Source organism: Sus scrofa, chromosome 4 (assembly GCF_054392235.1).
Source record: "Sus scrofa isolate SSC_HxYL_T2T_F1_AM1 chromosome 4, Sscrofa_HxYL_maternal_Yorkshire_Landrace_v2.0, whole genome shotgun sequence".
Classification (NCBI taxonomy): Eukaryota; Metazoa; Chordata; class Mammalia; order Artiodactyla; family Suidae; genus Sus; species Sus scrofa.
In genome coordinates this window covers 109236394-109258386 of record NC_139386.1, presented here as the reverse complement: position 1 = coordinate 109258386, position 21993 = coordinate 109236394, and the positions used below count along the sequence as shown (strand labels likewise).

General features: G+C 49.2%; 1 protein-coding gene and 1 long non-coding RNA gene across 20 annotated transcripts in view; one reads left to right on the top strand and one right to left on the bottom strand.

The window, feature by feature from the left end:
• IGSF3 (immunoglobulin superfamily member 3) overlaps positions 1-21993 on the bottom strand; it is a 174278-nt gene that overhangs the window by 86506 nt on the left and 65779 nt on the right. The window lies entirely within an intron of this gene.
• On the top strand, positions 1959-8294 carry LOC146404176 (uncharacterized). The gene is made up of 2 exons (XR_014844445.1): positions 1959-6436; positions 6836-8294. It is a non-coding gene; the product is annotated as an uncharacterized LOC146404176 (long non-coding RNA).

The window sequence follows — 21993 nt, the reverse complement described above, 5'->3', positions numbered from 1 at the left end:
AACAATAGCTGAGCAATTAGACAGACCTCCTCAATACACAACACTCCGAGACAGGCCTTGGAGCTGTTCTGCAGGAAATAAGGCCCCCACCCAGGTGAAGGACAGACTCCAGATCTCAGTCAACTAAAGCCTGGACCCCGTCCACCTCTGTCTCAGCTCTACCCTCAGTTCTCCTCTGCTCAAGCTGCTTCATCAAGAGGCGTGTTCCCTTGGCTTACAACTTCCCTAATTTTGCTATTCCGGGAGACGCTGCTTTGGGAAAGATCCCTGGTGAAGGCACGAAGCCTTCCTCCTCCTGCTCTTCCTCCTCCTGCTCTCTGGCGTGCTTGTGTCTTTGGGCACAACACCCATCAAGAGAGGTGAAGCCAAGTTTTTCCGGTCACAACACCAGCTCAGGTAAGGCCACGATCTCCTGGCCCGCCAGTCAATGACAAACCAGTCCCTCTCCCCAGGACACTCTAACTTCCCCCTTGCCCTCACACTCACAGGGCCAGAAGAGGTCCTCCGGCGGCACCCAGCACAGTGTGCAGAGGTCTCAACAGTGCTCCCTAAAGTACTGCAAGAGCACGAAGGACAAGGGAAACCCTTAAGCACAGACAAGAGGACGGCAGCGCCGAGAGGAACAGGGCTGGAGGAGATGGAGAAGGGCAGCCTAACAGTGGTTTACACGCGGGGGGTGGCAGAGGCAGAGGTGTGGCAGGTGGCAAAACAGGAGAAGCTGCAGGGCAGGACAGACCCAGGCAGCACCGCCCAGACGGCAGGGCGAGGAGCCCCCAGAGCTGCCGATGCTCTCCAAGTGAGAGGGCGCCAAGGCTGGGGAGCACCCAGAAATCAGGGCACTTGGTCAAAGGCTCAGGAATTCCTGGAGCCCGGCGACAATGGCCTCACCAAGACTTAAGCAAGAACAGCATGCTATCCTGAGGGAGGTGACAACGTGGTCCAAAGGTCGCAACTTTATGGCTCAGCAATACCTACTGTGGCCTAAATCCAATCTCCAAATGACCAGATACGTCTAAAAGGCAACCTACGGCCATGTGCAGGCTAGGGTGGCGGCCTGGTCTGGACAACAAAGACAACTACCCCTACGGAGCACTTCCTGCACTAAGACTCTCCCTGATGGTTCCATTTAACCCCAGTAACCCAAGGGAGTAGCTCCTGTGGTTTTCAGGTAAGGACACAGGAGCTTAGAGCAGTGAGGTAACTTGCTCCAAATCATACTGCTGGTTCAGGAACGAATACTTACTGAATGGTGGACAGACGGGTGGACAAGGCAATGGACAGGTGGACAAAGGGAAGGCCAGGCTGAGAGACAACTCCTATGTCATCCTCCTCCTGGGACTAGACTTGGCCCTTCTGGGCCCGTCCAAGGCAGCAGGGAGGACAGCGGGTAAAAAGAGCCCTGACCAGGACGACAGGGACAAATATTTATGACAGCCCTGTTTTGTTGAGAACGAGGGAAAAATAAAACCACCAACCCTTCAAGAGACAGAGAAACAGTCCCACCCTGTCTTTAAATTTTCAAATCATAAAGAGAAGCCCAAGTGGCCCAGGCCAACTGTCCCCAGTCTGAAAGGGTTTCTTCCGAGTAACTGCGGAGTCAAAGTTCTCAGTGAGAGGAGAAGTGGGACACGGCAGAGAGCACATCGGAGCAGGAGCAGCGCTGCACAAAGGCCCTTCCTTTGTGTCTAACTCTGCTTTGTTTAACGCAGGATCAGATTCAGCATCTGCACTTTTACTCGCTGCCTGATGAAAACCAGATGCCAAACACCTCCCAGCACTGCGTTGGGGCCTCTGCCCTTAGGAAAATAATGCAAGTCAGCCAGGCCAAATGCACACAGCACTGAATAAAGCGCACGCTCCAAGGGCCGAGCCCTGCAATCCTGAGCCTTTAAGAAAAGGCACAGTTGAATCTTGAGACTGGGAAAGGTTAAATAAAAGATGGGCTTATGAACCTCATGCTTTTTTTTTTTTTTTTTTTTTTTTTTGGCCATAGGGTGGTAATGCAGAAGTTCCCAGGCCAGGGCTGGAACCCAAGCCACACCACAACAGTGACCTGAGCCTCCGCAGTGACAATGCTGGATCCCAAACCCACTGGGCCACCAAGGAGCGCCATCGTTCTCAGTCTAGTCTAGAGGTCTGGAACTTTACCCTGAAGTTCCGGCTTTAGCTGGATGATTGAGATGCTCACGAAGTTCACCGGTGGGTACCCGTTACCCAAACATTCCCCACTGCAAGCCACTGACATCCTGGTGACCAGTGGGGAGAGCAGCCATCTCGCTGGTATGGCTGGTGGACAGGATTCCCCTCCCTGGGCCTTGCTGGGGAAGGGGAGTAAACGCACCCTCCAGAAACACCCAGAGCCACAGAGAAGGAATGTCGGCCAGCAAGATCTGGCCACCTCAACACAGATCTCTGAGCATATCACGTCTGAGTAGGTAAAAAGTGTAACCTGAAGACCACGGATCACCAGATCACACAAAGAGCAGTTGGCATGCCACCCAGTTACAGCTCCAGACCTGCCCTCCTCAAGGATTCCCCAGCTAAAGGCGGAGCAGTCCCAGTCTGATGCTGGAAGGACCCCCCTCCTCCCCTTGTGGCCACACTCCCGGCCCTTGGCCTTGGCCTCGAGGATGCCTGGGAGAAGAAAATGAAGCAATCCAGGCTGCTGACTGCCTTGGCCAGGAGATGATACCTGTGACTTCCTCACCCACTTTATTGGCTCACATTAGTGACAGAGCCCCACCGAATCTGCAAAAATTTGAGGAGTGTGTGTATCTCTGCAGAGCTGTTGTCTCTGCCACATCATCTTAAGCTCTGACCTCTCATCCTAGCCTAGCCTCTTTTTTTTTTCCGACCCTATGGGATATGGAGTTCCCAGGCCAGGGACCAGATCCAAGCTGCAGTTGTAACCTACGCCACTGCTGCGGCAACGCCAGATCCTTTAACCCACTGTACCAGGCCGGGGATCAAACCTATGTCCTGGTGCTGCAGAGACACCACCAATCCCACCGCACCACAGTGGAAACTCCTGGAGGCCCTATTTTCAAATGAATTCAAGGTCTCACTACTTAGAGCTTCCACCATGACCTCGAAACCCCAGTGGCAAAAAACCGACAGCATCTTCCTAAAATCAGTCCCCTCTTCCAAATTTCCATTTTACGTCATTTCCCAGGTCATCACCAGTCATCCTCCAGATGCAAGCGCCAATCACGCCCTCATTTAACCCTCCCTTCTTTCAACGGGTATTTTCCTTTCCCATTTTCCTTTGAGATCTTCCTCCATTTCCCACTGCTTTCAAACTCAGACCTCACCATCTACAACTGAATTATTCCAGGAGCTTAAACTGGTCACTCAGCTTTTATTTTGTTTCCTTCCAGTTGACCTGGTACACAGCTGCCTAATCCTCCCTTCCAAGGGCCACTTTCCTCATTTCTCCTCTGCTCATGGAGCCAAAATCCTCCCCACTGCATAAATCAAGGGTCACCTTCAAAGCCTGCCGTCGGCAGTGCTCGAGAATCTGCCTGTGGAATTAGGCAGGACGTAATCTCCCTGTTCTCTGCCAGGGCCGTGTCCACTCCCGTCTCCACAGGTCTGTTCCGCCACCGGCTCCTCACTCTTCCTACGCAAACCCTAATCCTGCCTCAAGATCCATTCCAATTACCGTATTCTCACCTGGGTCCTTCTCACCAACATTCTTAACCTCTCTCCATTCTGGCTTACCACAGGACTCGGCACTGGCTCTGAACAGGATGCCTTTTCATGATAATCTACAATGTACTGTTTTATAAGTAAAATAGAAATAAGCAAAAATTTTAACGAATTAAAAACTATATAAATATATCCTGCCCCTTTGAAGCAGTGTCTAACAAATGCTGCCTTCCAAGTAGCAGAAAACACCAGTTCTGTTACTTGAAAAACTGGGTTTTGCCTCTTGGTGGATGTTGAGCCAAAAGACACAACTGAGCCAAAGATCAGGAGAAAGAAGGACTGATTACTTGCAGCAAGTAAGGAGAACACCTGGGGTCTTTCCCAAAGCAGTGTCACCCAGAACAACAAAATTAGGGCAGCTTTAAGCTCAGGGTTCACGCATATCCATGGAGGGGCTTAGGTGGTTGACAAGAGTCCAAGCTTTAGTTGACTGAAGTCACGAGGGTCAGACAAGGTCAACATCATTATCCCTTAGGTTCTATTTGATCTGGTGGTTGAGAGCTTCAGGCTAATCTTTACCAGGGAGAGAACCAGGAGTCTTTATAATTGACAGATTATCTTTGCTATTGTTACTGAGACCAAAGATGTACTATCTTTGCTATTGTTACTTCTCTTGCCTGATAACAGATCTTACATTCATTTGTTCTTGCTTCTTTTGTTCCCTTAAGATCCTCGATTACTGGATTGATCCTATTGAAGGACAAGCATCATGACCAGGCTTATACCCCCAAAGGGTTTAGGCCAAAAATGGCTTCTTTTATGTTAAGAAAGTGGTGCCTAGGAGTTCCCGTTGTGGCGCATCGGAAACGAATCCGACCAGGAACCATGAGGTTGCGGGTTCGATCCCTGGCCTTGCTCAGTGGGCTGTGGCGTAGGTTGCAGACGCGGCTTGGATCCCGCCTTGCTGTGGCTCTGGTGTAGGCTGGCGGCTACAGCTCCAATTCGACCCCTAGCTTGGGAACCTCCACATGCCGCGGGAGCGGACCAAGAAATGGCAAAAAGACAAAAAAAAAAAAAAAGAAAGAAAGAAAGAAAAGAAAGTGATGCCTAATTCATTGTCCAGGGACTCCCTACAGCATCTTCTTAGAATTTCTCCAGCTGAAACAGTAAGGACAGAGAGTATGAGGTTAGCCTGCTCAATCTTCAGGGGCTCTGTCTGTCATCAAGAACTCTGGTTCTTCTCATCTTTTCCCCTCTAACAACCACAACAGATTTGCTTTCCTCATGGTGACAAAACGGCTGCCTCATTTCCAAGAATATAGTGGGAGGAGCACCACAGTGTTTCTTTTTAAGAGAGAAGGCATCTTTCCCAGAATCCATTCCCCACCCTCCCCAGTGGACTTGTCATGGTTCATTGGCCAAAACAAAGTCAAGGGCCCAAGTCCAGACTATGGGCCTCCAAGACTGGCTTAGATCAATCAGCTCTTACCTGGAGCTGGAAGCAGAGTCATGTTCCCTTGAGTAGTGGGTGGGGAAGTGTGACTCAAACCAAATCCTGGGGGAGAAACACTGGCTGTTGTGCAGGTAACCAACAGTGTCTGCCTCAGGCGGGGCCAGTGTTGCCCTCCCTTGCCACCCCCACCCTGCACTGGCATATTCGGATGCTCAACAAATAGCAATGGAATTGAGCCGAAAAAGGAATTATCCTGTGGGTGTGAGAAAGCAGGGAGCATCATAACAGCGGGACACAATTGGACGTCTGTGCATAGAAACTGGAAAGAGGGCCGTGAAATCCAAACAGATGCAAAGAAATACTTTTAGCAGAGGAGGGTGGGAAGCTCTGGTCCAAACCCCAGACTGGGCCTGACTCCCAGTTCCACAGGCAGGGAGTGGGCCCCGGGCCAGACTGCTGGCCTCTCCCAGCAGGGCCCAGCTGGGCCTTCTCCTCATTTCAACCCTTGCCTCCACCAGGCCGGGGTCGACATCCAGCCCACAGCCTGTCAGGTGCAAAGGAGGCTCCCAGGGAGGCCTGCCAGTGCCTGCCGGTCACTGAGCACCTGGCGGGCACCACAACCTGCTGCCTGTGAACACCTGGGCACAGGAGCTCTGGGTCAGCTGGGCTCACAGGTATCTCTACCCTCTGTCCTCATCAGGCCACCCTGCTCCTATCTCTGCCCCCACTTGGCTTTCTAGCACTCTCCCCCAGGTTCACCAGGCTGCAAGCAGCACTCCAGACTCCAAAGGCACAGGCCTCCACCCTGGGCTGGGAAACTCAGCAAGAGCTGCGTAGAAAACCCACTGAAAACAAGGCTCTGATGTGTCATGGAAGCTCTAGGTCTGCAACACAGGGCCGAGAGTTTTCGGCTTTTGGAAGTTTGGCTCCTTTTCAAATACTATAGCTGGCATTTCTCTGACTAAAGAAAACCCTGTTGAATGCAGACACTCTCTAAGAACTCACCGATCACATGTATTCAACAATCAACATGCACTGACCAAGCAACTATTAGGTTGACCCTATGACGTTGCTGATACTCAACCGATCGTGACCTAAAGACACAGCAATGTCACACGGTTCAACTTAATATTTACTCTGTGCCAGGCAACGAGCTAAAGACAAGTTTGGGACACCATGGCCAACTGTACAGACACTATCCCTGTCCTCATGGAATTTACAGCCTAGTTCATTAAGCCATTCATTTAAAAGTTTTCTTAAAAAGTTTTCTTGGTTGGTTGGTTTGTTTGCTTCTTAGGGCCGCACCCACAGCATATGGAGGTTCCTAGGCTAAGGGTGGAATTGGAGCTACAGCTGCCAGCCTGCACCACAGCCACAGCAACTTGGGATCCGAGCCACGTCTGCGACCTACACCACAGCTCGCAGTGCAAAGCTTTTAAAGGGAGTTCCCATCGTGGCTCAGAGGTAATGAACCCCACTAGTATCCATGAGGATGTGGGTTCGATCCCTGGCCTCGCTTAGTGGGTTAAGGATCCGGTGTTTCTGTGAGCTGTGGTGTAGGTCGCAGACACAGCTCACATCCTGAGTTGCTATGGCTGTGGCGTAGGCGGGCAGCTACAGCTCCAATTCAACCTCTAGCCTAGAAACCTCCATATGCTGCGGCTGTGACCCTAAAAAGAAAAAAAAAAAAAAAGTTTTTTTTAAAAAAGAGGAGTTCCCACTGTGGTGTAACAGGGTCATTGGCATCTCCGCAGTGCCTAGATGCAGGTTCAATCCCCACCTGGCACAGTGGGTTAAGGATCTGGCATTGCCGCAGGTGCAGCATAGGCTGCAACTGCAGCTTGGATCTAATCCCGGGCCTGGAAACTCCATATGCCACGGGGCAGTCAAAAAAGAAAAAGAAAAAAAAAAAAAGTATTTTAAAAAAGAAAAAAGTAGGGAGTTCCCATCGTGGCTTAGTGGAAACAAATCTGAGTAGCATCCATGAGGTTGCGGGTTCAATCCCCAGCCTCACTTAGTGGGTTCAGAATCCAGCATTGCTGTGGGCTGTGGTGTAGGTCGAAGATGCGTCTCGGATCCCAAGTTGCTATGTCTGTGGCATAGGCCGGCAGCTGTAGCTCTGATTCGACTCCTAGCCTGGGAACCTCCATGTGCCACAGGTGCAGCGCTAAAAAGACACAGTCTAGCTTCAATACTGTAATTAACTGTAACTGTATGTGTGTGTTTATTGCTTGACTTCCTTGCTAGCCTATACACTACACAAGGAAGGGTGGCTGTGTCTCCTCCATGTAACACACTGGTCAAACATGCAGCGAAATGCGCCAGACGTTTGTCAAACTTATTAATTCACGTTACAATAGACAAGTGCGCGTGTGCTGTGGGGCTCCTGGCAGGCATCCAACTAATCCCGAGGTTAAGGGTCAGGGATCTCACCATCTTGGAACTTCTGATATTGCTGCTAAGACTGAATTAGGTCCTTAAAAAACAGGTCCTTATACCACATATAACCTGTCAGCAGCATGCATACAGGGGGTTTCACAGGGACTATTTAAAACACTTAAGAGGACAGACTGTTTTCAAGCACAATCGAGTATTTCAGAAATGCCATTTACATAAACAATTGGTACACTAATTGCAAATCATTCTTATTTCTCTCCTAAAGTAGGATTCCCCCAAGGATCTTTACTAGGCGCTCTATGAGCCTGGCTTGAGTTACAGGATTTACTTAAAAGTACTAACAGTGACATTCTTGAAAAATATTTGGTAACTCAGACATTTTACTAACGCAAACTAATCCTTCTCACCAGTCTCCGTCGTTAGGGATTTTATCATCCTAATATATTAGAGAAGGTATCAAAGGCTGCACATTATTTGGAGTAAATTTCACCAAATGCTTTTGCAGGACACTTCTGGAAGCAAGAACCAGAACCAACATCAGAAAGTGGGTGGCTGTTAGATACCCTCCTGGGAACAAAGCATGTGGACTGTGCAGCCCTCATCAAACTCCAGGAGCGGAGCCTTTGTGTAGCATCACCAGGATTTAGTGTAAGAAAAAACAAGTTTGGGTTTGGACATAAGAGTTTAAAACTTTTTCTGTAAAGACGCATGGGGTATGCTGTAGACAATACATAAAAGAATGATAGTGACTATGTCCTAATAAAACCTTATGAACACTGAAAAAAAAAAAAAGAAAGTGGGTGGAAAGAAAATAAAAAGGAATGACCATCTGAAGAGCAGCTGTAATCCAATTCCGTCTAAGACAAGACACACGTACAAAGTCACATCCACATTCCAAGCAAAGCACGTGAAAACTTTAGATCCCATACCCTTGATCTTTCTTTTTTCCTCCCATTTTCTTAGGGTCCCAGGCTAGGGGTCAATCAGAGCTGCAGCCGCAAGCCGACACCACAGCCACAGCAACGCGGGATCTGAGCCGCGTCTGCGACCTACACCGCAGCTCACGGCAATGCCAGATCCTTAACCCACTGAGAGAGGCCAGAGATCAAACCTGAATCCTCATGGATACTAGTCAGGTTCGTAACCCACTGAGCCACAGTGGAAACTCCTGACTGACTTGATGTAATTTAATGAAAAACGTCAGTGACCACCACCAACCAGCAGGCCTCTTATCTATTTTGCGGCACCTCCTGGGACGCGCTGCACAGACATCAGTGAGCTTGGACAGTATCTTCACACGTGTTCAGCCTGTCACTGTTCACTGTACCAGCAGAGAGATTTGGTAAAACACTGGTCCCATTTATGGAGCGTCTTGAACTTTCCCGACACAGCAAACGATCAGCAGGCCCTGTCCCCACTCCAAAGGCAAACAAAAACCTTTCGCCAGCGAGGAGGACACCCGGTCTCTCTGAAGGATGCCACAGTCCTCGTCCAGCCTCCTTTGCGGAAGCTCGCCAATCTCTGGGATGCAGGCAGGATGATCAGGGGCTGGCGGAGATTAGGCTCTGCATGTCTTAAGAGATTAGTTACTTAAAATCCTCTGCATGACTTCAGTCCTCCCCGTCACAGATGACAGAGGAAAAGCCTACTTGATTAAAGCAGAATGCCTATCCATCTGAAAAAGGGAAAATATGCACAAGCAAACAAGAGTCAGGTGGCTGATGGACCCGCACCAGCTCTAGGACATCAGGGGCTGCTGAATAAATCATGACAAGGAAGCACGGACAGTAACCATAGATTCGCCGTAAATACCGCAACCCGCCCAGCTCTAGGGTTCCTTACTTTTCCCCGCAGCATGGACTGGATCTGGCCTTGTCCTCAAATGTGGCCTGGCTCTCTCTAAATTCCAAATACGGGAAATTACAGCTCTTGTGTGGTGGGGCGAGAGGGGGAGGGCAAATGTTTGCACCGCGAAACGTTTTAATTAAAACAAAGACCGCGTACCCCAGAGTGTCTTTCTCTTCTGCTGGGAGAGTTTCCAGGCCTTTCCACTCCCTCCCCACCCAGGCCATCAGTCGTTTCCTCACATCCAGAATGAGTCTCCTTTAAAAGAAGGGGTTTACGTGTAAGATCTGCAAAGATGCTTCTAAAATAAATTCAAGTCCAGAGGCACCTTGGTTTTCAATCTACCTTCCCCCTTCTAGAAGTCCAATGATGAGGGACCTCAGTTCTACGGATGCCGCTCCTCTGGGCCCAGGTGCGGGGACACCCAGCCAAGAGCCATCACCCTTCCTGCCCTGGGGGGAAGGAGGAAGCCTGTGCCTGGGGCTCTGAATGTGCTTTTTCGACGCAAGACCAGGAGACAGATGGCGAAATTCTCGGCAAGCTCTCCTTCTGTACTGAAACATCAGAAGACATTAAGAAACTGTTCAGCACGTCATCTCCAAACAGTGTCACAGAGGGCTGCCCGGCTTGGGGATGAGCCGAGAACAAATCTATCAGCACAATCACTCCTCTAATAAACTAACAGACGTGTCCATCTGTGAAGCAGAATCCCCCACAGACAGTCCCTCTCCGAACTGACACGACGAAACCACTGTGGAACAAAACCGCGAGGAAGACCAGCAAGGCCTCTGGGAAGAACTGCTGGTGGGGAGAAGGCGAGGCCTGCGCGCGCGGCCTCCTGGGAGCCATGGGGCCAAGGTACCCTCCACCGGGCACAGGGGACAGAGGGCCCGGGACCTGCACACTTAGGGGACGTGGGGGAGGGGGCAGGAGCACCAGAGACCAGTGAGGGGTGCACAGGTCCAGGCATCGAATGGCTCGCCACCGCTGCCCCCACCCCCGGGAAGGCGCAGACCTGGAAGAGCCTGTCCCCCATGGAGCTGGCACAGGCCTGGTAGCTTCGGGAAAACAGGCCCCACAGTGGTGAGAGCTCTGGGCTGTCCCACAGCCTCCCCTTCCTTGGCTCCTGCAGGAGGAGTACAAGGCAGGGCAGAGGATCGACCTTAGCCCCACCACACCCCAACACGGGTCCTCAGGAGAAGGCCTGGTACAGAGGCGACCCCCCCCCCCATGGAAAAGGACCCGACGGTTCTGTTTCTCTTTTGTTCTGACCTCCTAGAAGCTAAGCCTGAAATTCCCACCTCAGATACAATATCCCCAACAATTAATAGGGACATTCCACACATCCAGGACTTAGGATATTTGCATATTTTCTTTTTTCTTTTCACCACCGCACCCGCCGCATATGGAAGTTCCCAGGCTAGGGGTTTGAATCAGAGCCACAGCTGCTGGCCTATACCACAGCCACAACAACGCCAGAGCAGAGCCGCATCTGTGATCTACACCAGGGCTCATGGCAATGCCAGATCTTTAACCCACTGAGTGAGGCCAGGGATTGAACCTACGTCCTCATGGATACCAGTTGGGTTCTATTTACCCCTGAGCCATAACAGTTACTCCCTTTTTTTTCTTTCTTTTTTTTTTTTTAGGGCCACACCCAAGGCATATGGAAGTTTCCAGGTTAGGAGTTGAATTACAGCTTTAGCTGCCAGTCTACACCACAGCCAGAGCAACACCAGATCCATTACCCACTGCATGAGGTCAGGGAGCACACCAGTTGGGTTCTTAATCCACTGAGCCAACAAAAGGATCTCCCCCCCGCCTTTTTTTTTTTTTTTTTTTTGGTCTTTTTGTCTTTTCTAGGGCCACACCCACGGCATGTGGAGGTTCCCAGCCTAGGGGTCGAATCAGAGCTGTAGCCACAGCAATGTGGGATCTGAGCCACGTCTGCAAACCCACACCACAGCTTACAGCAATGCCAGATCTTTAATCCTGCTGAGTGAGGCCAGGGATCGAATCCGCATCCTTGTGGTTCCTATTCGGATTCGTTAACCACTGAGCAACGACGGGAACTCCCCATTTTTTTTTTTTTTTTTAAGTATTCCTGACTTCCAATGTGCCAGTTTCTGCTGTACAACACCTGCGTGTTTTCCAAAGGAAGAATCTGCCCTTAGCTCTCCCCACCCCCAGTCTCCCGCCATCACTGGTGTTCATTCATCTCTTCCCCCTAAAGGGCCCTTCCCCGGGCTGCACAGGGTTGTGTGTAATTCACGGCTGTGACCAAAGCGATGAGGACAAGACAGGAAGAAAAGATTTAAGTAATAGTAAGAGAAAAGACTTGCCTTAGGGATAGAAAAGAGTCCCCTAAGGTCAGGGAGTTTTTTAATTAATCTTTCTATTTATTAAAGATTAAAAATACACATCAGGTGACTACCTAAAACAGTCATCGTGATTTTAGCTTTCGGTTCTCAGTATTTGAGATAACAGAACAATGAGTGCTTGTAGCAGGCACTCAAATGTTTGTTGAAGGAACAGATGAAAAGTCTTTTCAGAAGTCCTTGTAAGTAGATTCTAATACAACAGTGGTCTCGGAATGGGTTGGTTGCAGGTCAAACTCTGATGTTTAAGAAGGACTGGCTGTGATATGGGAATCCAACAACCATCCCTCCAAAATAGTAACAATTTTAAAAATCAGGTCTAAAGGTGAACCAGCCAAGAAAGTTGCTTTTGCTCCCAGGGTTTTAAAAAAAGTCGTATCAGTGAACCTGAGAAGTAACTCAACACTTTGAAATGGTAATCTTTTTAGAGCAAGAGCTGCTCCTGCAGGGCTAGAAAAAAAAAGTTCTCTGCCTCTGGGTTAAGGTCCTGAATGTCTGATAGCCAGAAACCTTAAAGGTTACTCTAGTCCAGTTCATTCTCAATGGAAGAACCATTTGGGAGTTAAAAATGCAGAAAAATGTCTCATTTTTTCTAGTCTACGAACAAATAAGAAGAGTGGGTTGAACTGGACACACAATCCAGTATCTACAGTTATCCTCTTAACAAGTTTTAAATGGGCTTCATTTTTTTTTTTTTTTTTTTTAGGGCTGCTCCTGCGGGATATGGAGGTTCCTAGGCTAGGGGTCCAATTGGAGCAATAGCTGCTGGCCTACACACCACTGCCACAGCAACATCAGATCCGAGCCACATGTGTGACCTACACCACAGCTCACAGCAATGACAGATCTTTAACCCACTGAGCGAGGCCAGGGATCGAACCCACAACCTCATGGTTTCTAGTTGGATTCGTTTCGGCTGCGCCACAATGGGAACTCCAAAGGGGCTTCATTTTAATTCAATGTAATTTCAAAATTATAACTAGGGCAGTCAATAAAATATGTGTATGCTTAATTTATTAAATGTCTGTGTTTTGAGAGAAAATATTCAGAATAAACAAGCCAATTATTTGTATTAAAAACATTAAAACTTAAGGGTGGTGTTATTATGACTCTTGCTCATGATACAGCAAGACAAAATTATTCCACAATACAGCTATTGAATAAGGCTCACCACTCCCCGATGATTTTACAAATTACTGCTTCGACTAGCTAGAAAATAACCAAATCAGTTCTGAGATGGCCATAAAATTAAGACTGAAAAAACTGTGGAATAAATCACCCCTTTAAAATCAAGTTGTTGAACAATATGTTCTGTAGGATTCCATTTATGTCAAAAGTCTCTAATTGTGTGAGTATATGCATAAAAATTATAGAAAAAGATCTGGGAGAATATAGCGTAGCAAACTCTAAAGAATTTATTTTAGACTCAACAAGGAGCATGGGACAAGAAAGGGCAACTTTCACTTTTTTTTTTTTTTTTTTTTTTTCTGTCTTTTGTCTTTTTGTTGTTGTTGTTGCTATTTCTTGGGCCGCTCCTGCGGCATATGGAGGTTCCCAGGCTAGGGGTCTAATCGGAGCTGTAGCCACCGGCCTACGCCAGAGCCACAGCAACGCGGGATCCGAGCCGCGTCTGCAACCTACACCACAGCTCACAGCAACGCCAGATCGTCAACCCACTGAGCAAGGGCAGGGACCGAACCCGCAACCTCATGGTTCCTAGTTGGATTCGTTAACCTCTGCGCCACGACGGGAACTCCCAACTTTCACATTTTACTTTCAGCCTGGGCCATTCGGATTTTCACAAGAGAACTATATTCACAGGTCACCCCTGTCCAAAAATTAAAATCCAAAGAAACAAAGCAAACAAATATAAGCTATCTTGTGAAACGGCAACCAACAGCTCATCACCTTTCTATTATGTAACATTTTACCCTGAGGCACTTTATTTGTTGTTTTAAATTATGACTTAAATCTTCAGTGAAAAAAATCAAAATTTCCTTCCCGACGGGGGTGTTACATCTAAGAGGTTGTGAAATTTCATTCTCTGGAAGACTTTAGCAAAAGGCGGGGGGGGGGGGGGGGGGGGGGTTTTGAACCTGGCCAGGACATGGAAGGTGTGGTCTGCCCCACAGCAATGGATGGTTACACACACACACACACACACACACACACACACTGTTCCTCTTCCTTCTTAAAAGCCCTTCTAACAAAGTCAAATCGAGGTTGCCAGGGCACCCAATTAATGGACAAACACCTTCTAGGGAAGTTGCCCAAGGTCCTTAAAGCTCCCAGAGTAACACTTGGGGTGGGGAAGTCAGTCACCCTACAAGTTGCAAAAACACCTAACAGTGACACGACTCCCCCTAAGCTGCAGATACAGGGCTAAAGTACCTAACAGGTCCAGGCTATGTGTGTCCCTCGGTCAATGGCAACCAGAGCACCAGACGGGTACTGCTTTAGAGCTGGACCATATCAAATGTGAGGGGTCACACTGTTATCACATGGGAAAAACAGGTGAATACTTTTTTTTTTAAGGGCCACACTTGTGGCATATGTAAGTTCCTAGGCTAGAGAGTGAGCTGGAGCTGCAGCTGCTAGCCTATGCCACAGCCACAGCCACAGCCGTGCCAGATCCAAGCTGCGTCTGTGACCTACACCGCAGCTCACGGCAACGCCAGATCCTTAACCCACTGAGAAGGGCCAGGGAGCAAACCTGGAACCTCATGGACACCAGTGCAGTTCGTTATCAATAAGCCGCAAGGGGAACTCCAACAGATGATTACTTCTTAATAAATGCTGCCTGTCTGGGAGATGAAAGATTTCAAATGTATGGGCCTCTTGGCGGAGGGGGAACTAATAAGAGGGGTCCTTAAGAAGAAGGTGACAGCCCATCTTATGACACGGCTCTGTCACCAACGTAACGCAAACAGGATCCAGGGCCCAGTTGAGAGCAGGCAAAGTGTTTGCAAAGGTCACCATGAAAAAGGAGGAATGGATTGTACTGCGTGTCACAAAAACAATTAAAAACATGAAAATCGCCAACTTAACGCAATCCTGAACATACTCCACTACATCAAACAATCATAACGGGAAAGAAGACACAGCTGCTATCAGATTTCCTCCCTGTTTTAATAAAAGGAAGGTCTTGGGGACCTGAAAGTTGATGGGAAAAGTCCTCCTGAGAAAGCTGGGCACCAATCTCTTAGAGTTCACAGTTTTGTTAAAATGTCTTTGCTCTGATGATGGTGTTTTGTTTGTTTGTTTTTTGTCTTTCTTTTTTTTTTTTTTTTTTTTTTGTCTTTCTAAGGCCGCACTCGTGGCATATGGAGGTTCCCAGGCTAGGGGTTGAATTGAAGCTGTGGCCACTGGCCTACGCCACAGCCACAGCAACACAGGATCTGAGCCATGTCTGCAACCTACACCACAGCTCATGGCAACACCGGATCCTTAACCCACTGAGCGAGGCCAGGGACTGAACCCGAAACCTCATGGTTCCTAAGTCGGATTCATGTCCGCTGCGCCACAACGGGAACTCCGTTTTGATGATGTTTTGATGGACACACAAAGCTCTTCCTCTGGTACAGAAACAGGTTCCCTTCGCTTCCATTCTGGACCCCCCACCTCCAGGAACACCTCCTCCCCCGCCCTCCCTGCCACTCCTCCGGGCAGCCCTCCAGGATACCCACCTAGAGCCCTCTGGCATCTGCCATCTGTCTCTGGCCCTAGACCTAGACTCCATGCCAACCGACTGCTCCCCATCCTCTAACACCACTTCTGGGTCCTGGTGCACTGATACTCAGGCTTCTCTGCCCCTTTAAAAGCCTCTCGAAGCAGCTCCTTAGGCCCCAGGTGTCCTCCATCCCACGATTCTGCAAGGACCTCACTCTCCTATTACTTAAAAAAATGCCTAAGATTCCAGTCTAGAAAGCCTTTCAGACTGACCGTTCGAGAGCTACTCCAGTTTCATCCCTCTCCTGGACAGAGAACTCCCTTCACTCCTGCTACGCTGAAAACAAGAACAAACTTGCCTGCCCTCCCCTTCCCCAAGAAGACGCCCCTCCTAGGACAGCACGTGGTACATCACGGTCTCCCTCCCTCCTGCAGAGTGACTGACCCTTTGTTTTACCCCAGGCTGTAGATTATCATCTCCTAGAGGGCGGCAACAGGGCTGTGTCCCAGCAAAGCCTGGATGAGGGGCAATAGAGTTTCCAGGTGAATTTCATTAGAGGGTTAATAGAGGGTTAGGCAGAAATTTTGCTTCAATTCCCATTAGTATAAAGCCTATTATAAAGCTTTTTAAGATACTTCCCAGCCTGAGCAGAGTTAATATAATTTAATCTTTGATTCAGAATCTTGCAGTGCCCGCAGGCCCATCGTTCTCTTCTGCTACTGTAATTACCGATGCAGAAGATGTAGGGACTGGGCTGAGGGTGGCCCGGAAGCCAATTTCTAGAACCAATCCTTGCTATGACATCTTGTGATTTCCACCTTCCTGAAAGTGGAGTTGAAAAAATAAAAACAAAATCCCACTTAATTGGGATTCCAGTTGAGGGAGGCCCATTGCCATGGTCTTTGTTGAGTGCCTGCCACTGTGGCCCACAATTAGTCACTTAATAAAGGGGTCTTGATGAGGGAATTTGGCAACATGTTATTTTCTACAAATATAAGCTTGATTCTGATGCAACCGCTCATTTCTTTGAAAATCAGGGGCATTCACACACAGGTGTCCTAAATTTCCTTAAATTAAAATCCAACCCTTTACAAGGAATAGCTGTGCTCACTTGGAAGCAGCAGAGAAACAGGTGTCCCACCACGGTGAATGAGGAACTCCCAAAGGGACCTCAAAATATCAATCAAGGAGCCATAATTCAGCATGCAGAAGGCCAGGGACCACGGCAGGCCAGACACTGGAGCCACTCCACCCCGTTCCCAGGCTAGGGCTCAGCGGAAGTGATCTATCCACCTGGGCTCCAGGGACCCAGTCTAAGCCCAAATCCCAAACTCATTACAATCGAAACAAATCCTCTGTGTCCGGCATCGTCCCACAAGAACTGGTCCTTAAAACCACCGCGAGTCATTTCTCCCATCCCTAGAGGGCCACTGTGCCACCACTAGGACTGCGGACTCCTCCGCAGGGAAGAGCGTGCCCTCCCCATCCAAACCCCACCCATTCTGAAAGCCCAGCCCAAGTCGTCTCCCACAGGGTCTTTCCCAACAACCACTAACGATAGACAGTAAACTTTACTTTGAACTTCACAGGGATCTGTGGACAGAGTTCAGGAGGTACGAGACCTCAAATGGGAACAAACACTACGTCTTTATTTTCACGAACCTCTAAGCGAATGTCAACTGTTCCTTTGTTATGAATGTAGGAATGTGTCACAGTAATGTTTCCAGAACCTGTGTCTCTGTCACGACAGAAATCACACATTCTTTCATATCTCATCACAGTGGATGCAGATACCTCAAATTACCACTTTCTCCCTTCACTATACCAAAATTACATAACCATGAGAGCTGCTATTAGATCTTGTTATTTAATGTGTTATTAAAGAAGCTTATTGCTATATCATAACTTCCTTTTTTTGTATTTAGACGACGGTATTTCAATATAATTGATTTGCTCTGTTATCCTATGATTTTATTTATGCGTTAATTAGGGAATGTTATCCTCAAGGGGGGCCCCCTGGCTTCACCAGACTGCCAAAGGATCCATGGCCCAAAAAAAAGGTTAAGAACTCTGTTTGGTGGAATAAAAACACAAGCTCTATAGCTAGACAAAACCGGATTCAAATCCAGGCTCTGCCAATGTCTAGCTCCTTCCCTTTGAGCAAAATGATTTAAAATCCCTAAGCCTTGAATTTCCTCACCTCGATCCAGGGAGCCAATTTAGAAACAACACCTACCTTGTGAAACCAATCGTCCAGCAAAAAACTAACTGAACACCTACTCTGGGCCGGGCACGAGGCTGAGTTCTGGGGTGACAGTAATGCACGTGACAGAGATGGTCCCTAAGTGCTTTATACAGGTCGTGCTCTATAAAGAAACCAGCGCATAAGCAGTCCATCAGCTCCACCGGACGACCGCTAAAGCCACGGCATGAGTGTGCGTGATGATTGGTGTTGCTTCCCATGTAACAGCTGTTGGTTCAGCTCATCCACATCTTCCCAAAAAGGCTTCTCAAGAGGCCAGGGGTGGAGCCTCAAACTCAGAGGAGACAACTTGTTAGATGAAAGAACATAGGATTTGAACCAAATGGTCCCGGCTTCAAAACCCTGTTCTGCCACTTCCTAGCTCTGCCAGGGTGCCAGACACCTGTATCTGTCTCCCCGCCACCAAAATCTGCTCTCTCCTTCCCCTACCATAATAGAACCTCGGTTTTTGGCTGGACACGTAGAGTCAGGGATATGTCCCAGCCTCCGCTGCAGTGAAGCATGGTCACGTGATCAAGTTCTAATCCATGGGGATGTACATAGAAGCAATGACCGCACTTCCAGAAGTGTCCTCAAATTAAGAGAGTATGTCCTTCACCCCCCCTTTTCCTCCTTCCTGATGCCTGGGGCCAGCACAGCCGTCTCGGACCATGAAATGACCTTGGGAATGGAGGCACCCACATGGAAGGAGACAGATGGGGCCTGGGTTCCTATCCCCTCGGAACCACTTCAAGCTGCCTCAGTATCTACCTCAGACAAGTTCCTTAACCTCCCGGGACCTCGATATCCCCGTCCACAAAAAGATGACAAGGCACCTACTGGCAAGAAGACTGAGGACTTACTGAAATAGGACTTGCTTCACAGTAAGGGCTAGAGTTAGGAGAAGTGGGATTACTACTGATCCTCTCTTGCTGCAATGACAAATTGAGGGGATTGGGACATCCTAACACAGCCCTGGGGGCCCAGAGGCGGCACAACAATGCACACAGTTGAAAGGCATCTTCGCTAGCCTGGTCCTTGCAAGAATCCCCTTTCTCCGGCATCCCTGTCAAAAGGTTCCCAGGAAAGGGAAGGGCACCGCCTCTGGGGCGATGGTGTTTTTTCCTCCATCAATCCCGATCCTCATCCTCTGCCTTCAGAACCTTTCCCTCAACCACCCCAAGGCACCTGGCCTCTCTCCTGTGCCTCTCCTTCTTCGTCTTTGATCACCCCAGTCTGCCTCTGAGCTCACTCCCACCAGAACATCAAAGTTCCTTTCAATCTCTTTCGGAAGCACCCCGGCCTCTCCCCCAAGAAGCCTTCCCTCACCATCTGAAGTGAGTGAGCTTAGTCCCAGCCGATTCAAACAAGAGGCTTCTCAAGCTCTGTGAATGAAATTCACTCCCACTGGAGAAGAACATAAGTGACCATTAGCCATCTACAAGCTCTCTCTCTGTTGGTCCCAGGATGTCCCCATCGCCTACATTTTTCATTGCTAACACTTTCAAAGCTATTTCCTCTTGTTTGCAACATCAGCACTGGTCTAGGAGGCGCGACTCCTCATGCTTATGCCAAATCGAAATTTGCTTTATGTGCCTAAAGCTTAGATTCATCTTTCCTGATTATTCCCTTCCTGCTCATGCAGACACAAATCCTCTTCTGTCTCCGCGACATTGTTGTCCTCTTTGCACATCTATTACTCATGAGGGCTGCTCCCGGGCACGGGCACAGCCACAACCCACCCTCTCCTCTCCTCATGCCCTTTCACACTCAAGCCACATCCACACCAGCCCCTACTCTCTCTCATCTTCTCCCCCTGGCTCCCCCCATTCTCTGTAGTAGAGATTTTACCATCCTCATGGCTCAACCAGGCTCATGCTTAAGATGGCTTTAGAATTGGAATAAGGGTGCCCATGGCTCTAAGCGGGGCACCCAGAGCTGCAAGAGGAAGAAACAATACACAGTGGTCAAGAGGGCATGAAGTGGTACCCAGAAAGGCAGAAAAGGAGAAACCAGATCCAAATCCTAGACACTGTCAAAGGAAGCGAGCAAAACACACAGGTCTGATGCTCTATATCAAGAGAGTTGTGAGCATCCCAGAGATTTAACCTGTGTACCCCTCACATACTGTCACAGGGTTTTCTAACTCAAATTGGCCACTTCTGGAAGCTGGCAGCACCTCTATCAGTCTCACTTTGCAGAGCACTTAGCCAGATGCTACTTTTTACAAACAAAATTTTATTCCAGGTATGTGCCCCACCTGGGCACAAAACCTTGGGCATCTTTGCTGTTGAGAATTCATACCGCACATTAATTTTCATTACACAGCAAGAATGCTGATGCATGAATCAGACCACAGCAGACTGCAAGCAGGAAATTAGACCCCAACGTGAGTGAGTTTTGTTCCCTCCACAAAGACCTTCTGCTTTTCAAGGTGAGCAAAGTAGTAGCAAGACTCCCTCTCCGCCATGCTGCAAGTCATGAATGATGAGAAAAGATGAGATCTCACCGGTGGGGGCTCAGAACACCAGGCATGTCCACGGTTCTAAACCTTCCCACGCTCACCCTGGTCTGCTCTTCTGCCACCACTCCCCTTCAAGGCCGCCCTGACACTCATTTTTCGCCATGGCACCTGCTTATACTTGAGGCTGGGAGGAAAGGAGAGATACTAGTGCCCAGTGCCAGGGCCCAGGCTCCGCTCTGCAGAGCGGCCCGGACAGTGAACAGCAGGGGGACCAGTCGGCAGACGTGCATTTCTGGAGCAGCCAGAAGAAACAAAAGGCACAAATGTCACATTTTCTTATTTCTCCATTGGTGGTTCCAGCTCCAGCCCTGGGCCCCACCCTTCCACTCAGCTCTCTTTCCCACCGGAGCCACACCACCCACTCCACGCCCAGCCTCCTGGAGGGCCTTCCTTGTTTGTCCTCCTGAATCCACATGAAGCACTAATTACTGATTTAAACCCGGACACCAAGCGAACGATAAATGCCAATACAGTATTTAGGATTGGCAAACAGACAGCTACCTGTTTTTCTGACTCTGCCTGAGCATAAAGGAGACACGGAGACGCTGTGTCCTGACCCACACCTGGGCAGAAGACTGACGAAGCTTGCCACCAGATTGGGAGACTAAGTGTCTGTGTGAGCGCTGGGCAGAGGGGAGCAGAGCTGGCAGTGAACTCACACGCCCGTTTCTCTAACTTGGCTGCACGCTGGAACTGCCTGAGAGAGCTAAAAAGACTCCTGCCCGGCTCAGCCTCCGGCAGAATCTGGTTTAGTTGGTCTGGGGTTGCTGCCTGAACGTCGGAACGTTTTCTGAAAGCTCCCTCAGTGAATCCCATGTGTCCCCAAGTTTGAGAACCACTGAGCGAACCCACTTATATGCTCCGGACACTTTTCAAAGCGGTCAAGCCCTTTCAAACACCAGATAGCCTTTAACTGTCAAGACAGCCCTTGGAGGTATCACCCCAGTTTCCTGAGTCCCAGACATCAATCATGGTGAGGCTGAGATTCAAACTCAGGTTCTCCAACTCCAAAGTCCACTCTCTTTCCACCCTCCAGTGAACTCTTGGGAGGGCGCTGACAGTGCGTGAAAGCACCCTCCGCGGCCAACACGTCACAGCTAAATCCCGCAAATGCAAGACACCTAGATGGGGAGATGCGAATCCCGCAGGCAGCACAAGCCAAACCCAGAGGGCAGGGGCTGTGTTCCCATGTGAGGTCACAGGCGAAGGAGGGAGAGGAGGCACCAGGTCCTAAGACCGAACACTGAGGGCAGCTCTTAGCGGCATGGGAGGCACTGTGGAATCTGAGAATGAATGAGGGCTGGGCAAAGGGGGGGCCTCTTCCACAGGGAAGGAATCCTGAAGAAATGTGCCAAGGGTTCACCTCGCAGGCCACAGTTTCTCCATCCCTGTCTAAGCCTTCTGACCTTCTGTGGCAGCACAACATCCAATCCCAGCACAGCCCCTACCAGGCAGCTTCAATTCCTCCATTCTCCCTTCCTTCCAGAACTAAGACCTGAGCTTAGAGAGGGGACATATCACGAGACCAGCAAACATTTTAGCTACAGATCACTTCGGTAGGGCAAAACATCCCTTCAGCCCCATTCTACCCATGCCTACTTCCCCCCATGCCTACTCCCCCCCCCAAAAAAAAACCATCATCACCAAACCAACTTTCTCAACAGAGTGGGAATAATGTTGCCACTTCAGATTAGGAAGTAATGTGGACCAACCAACACAGACATGAAGATGCTGAGGCAATATGTTTATAAAACACACGAAGTCAGCCTACAATCCACATACGGGCCCTAAACCCCCAAAGTAGATTGGAGACCCCCAACCCCAGGCCCCAGGCCA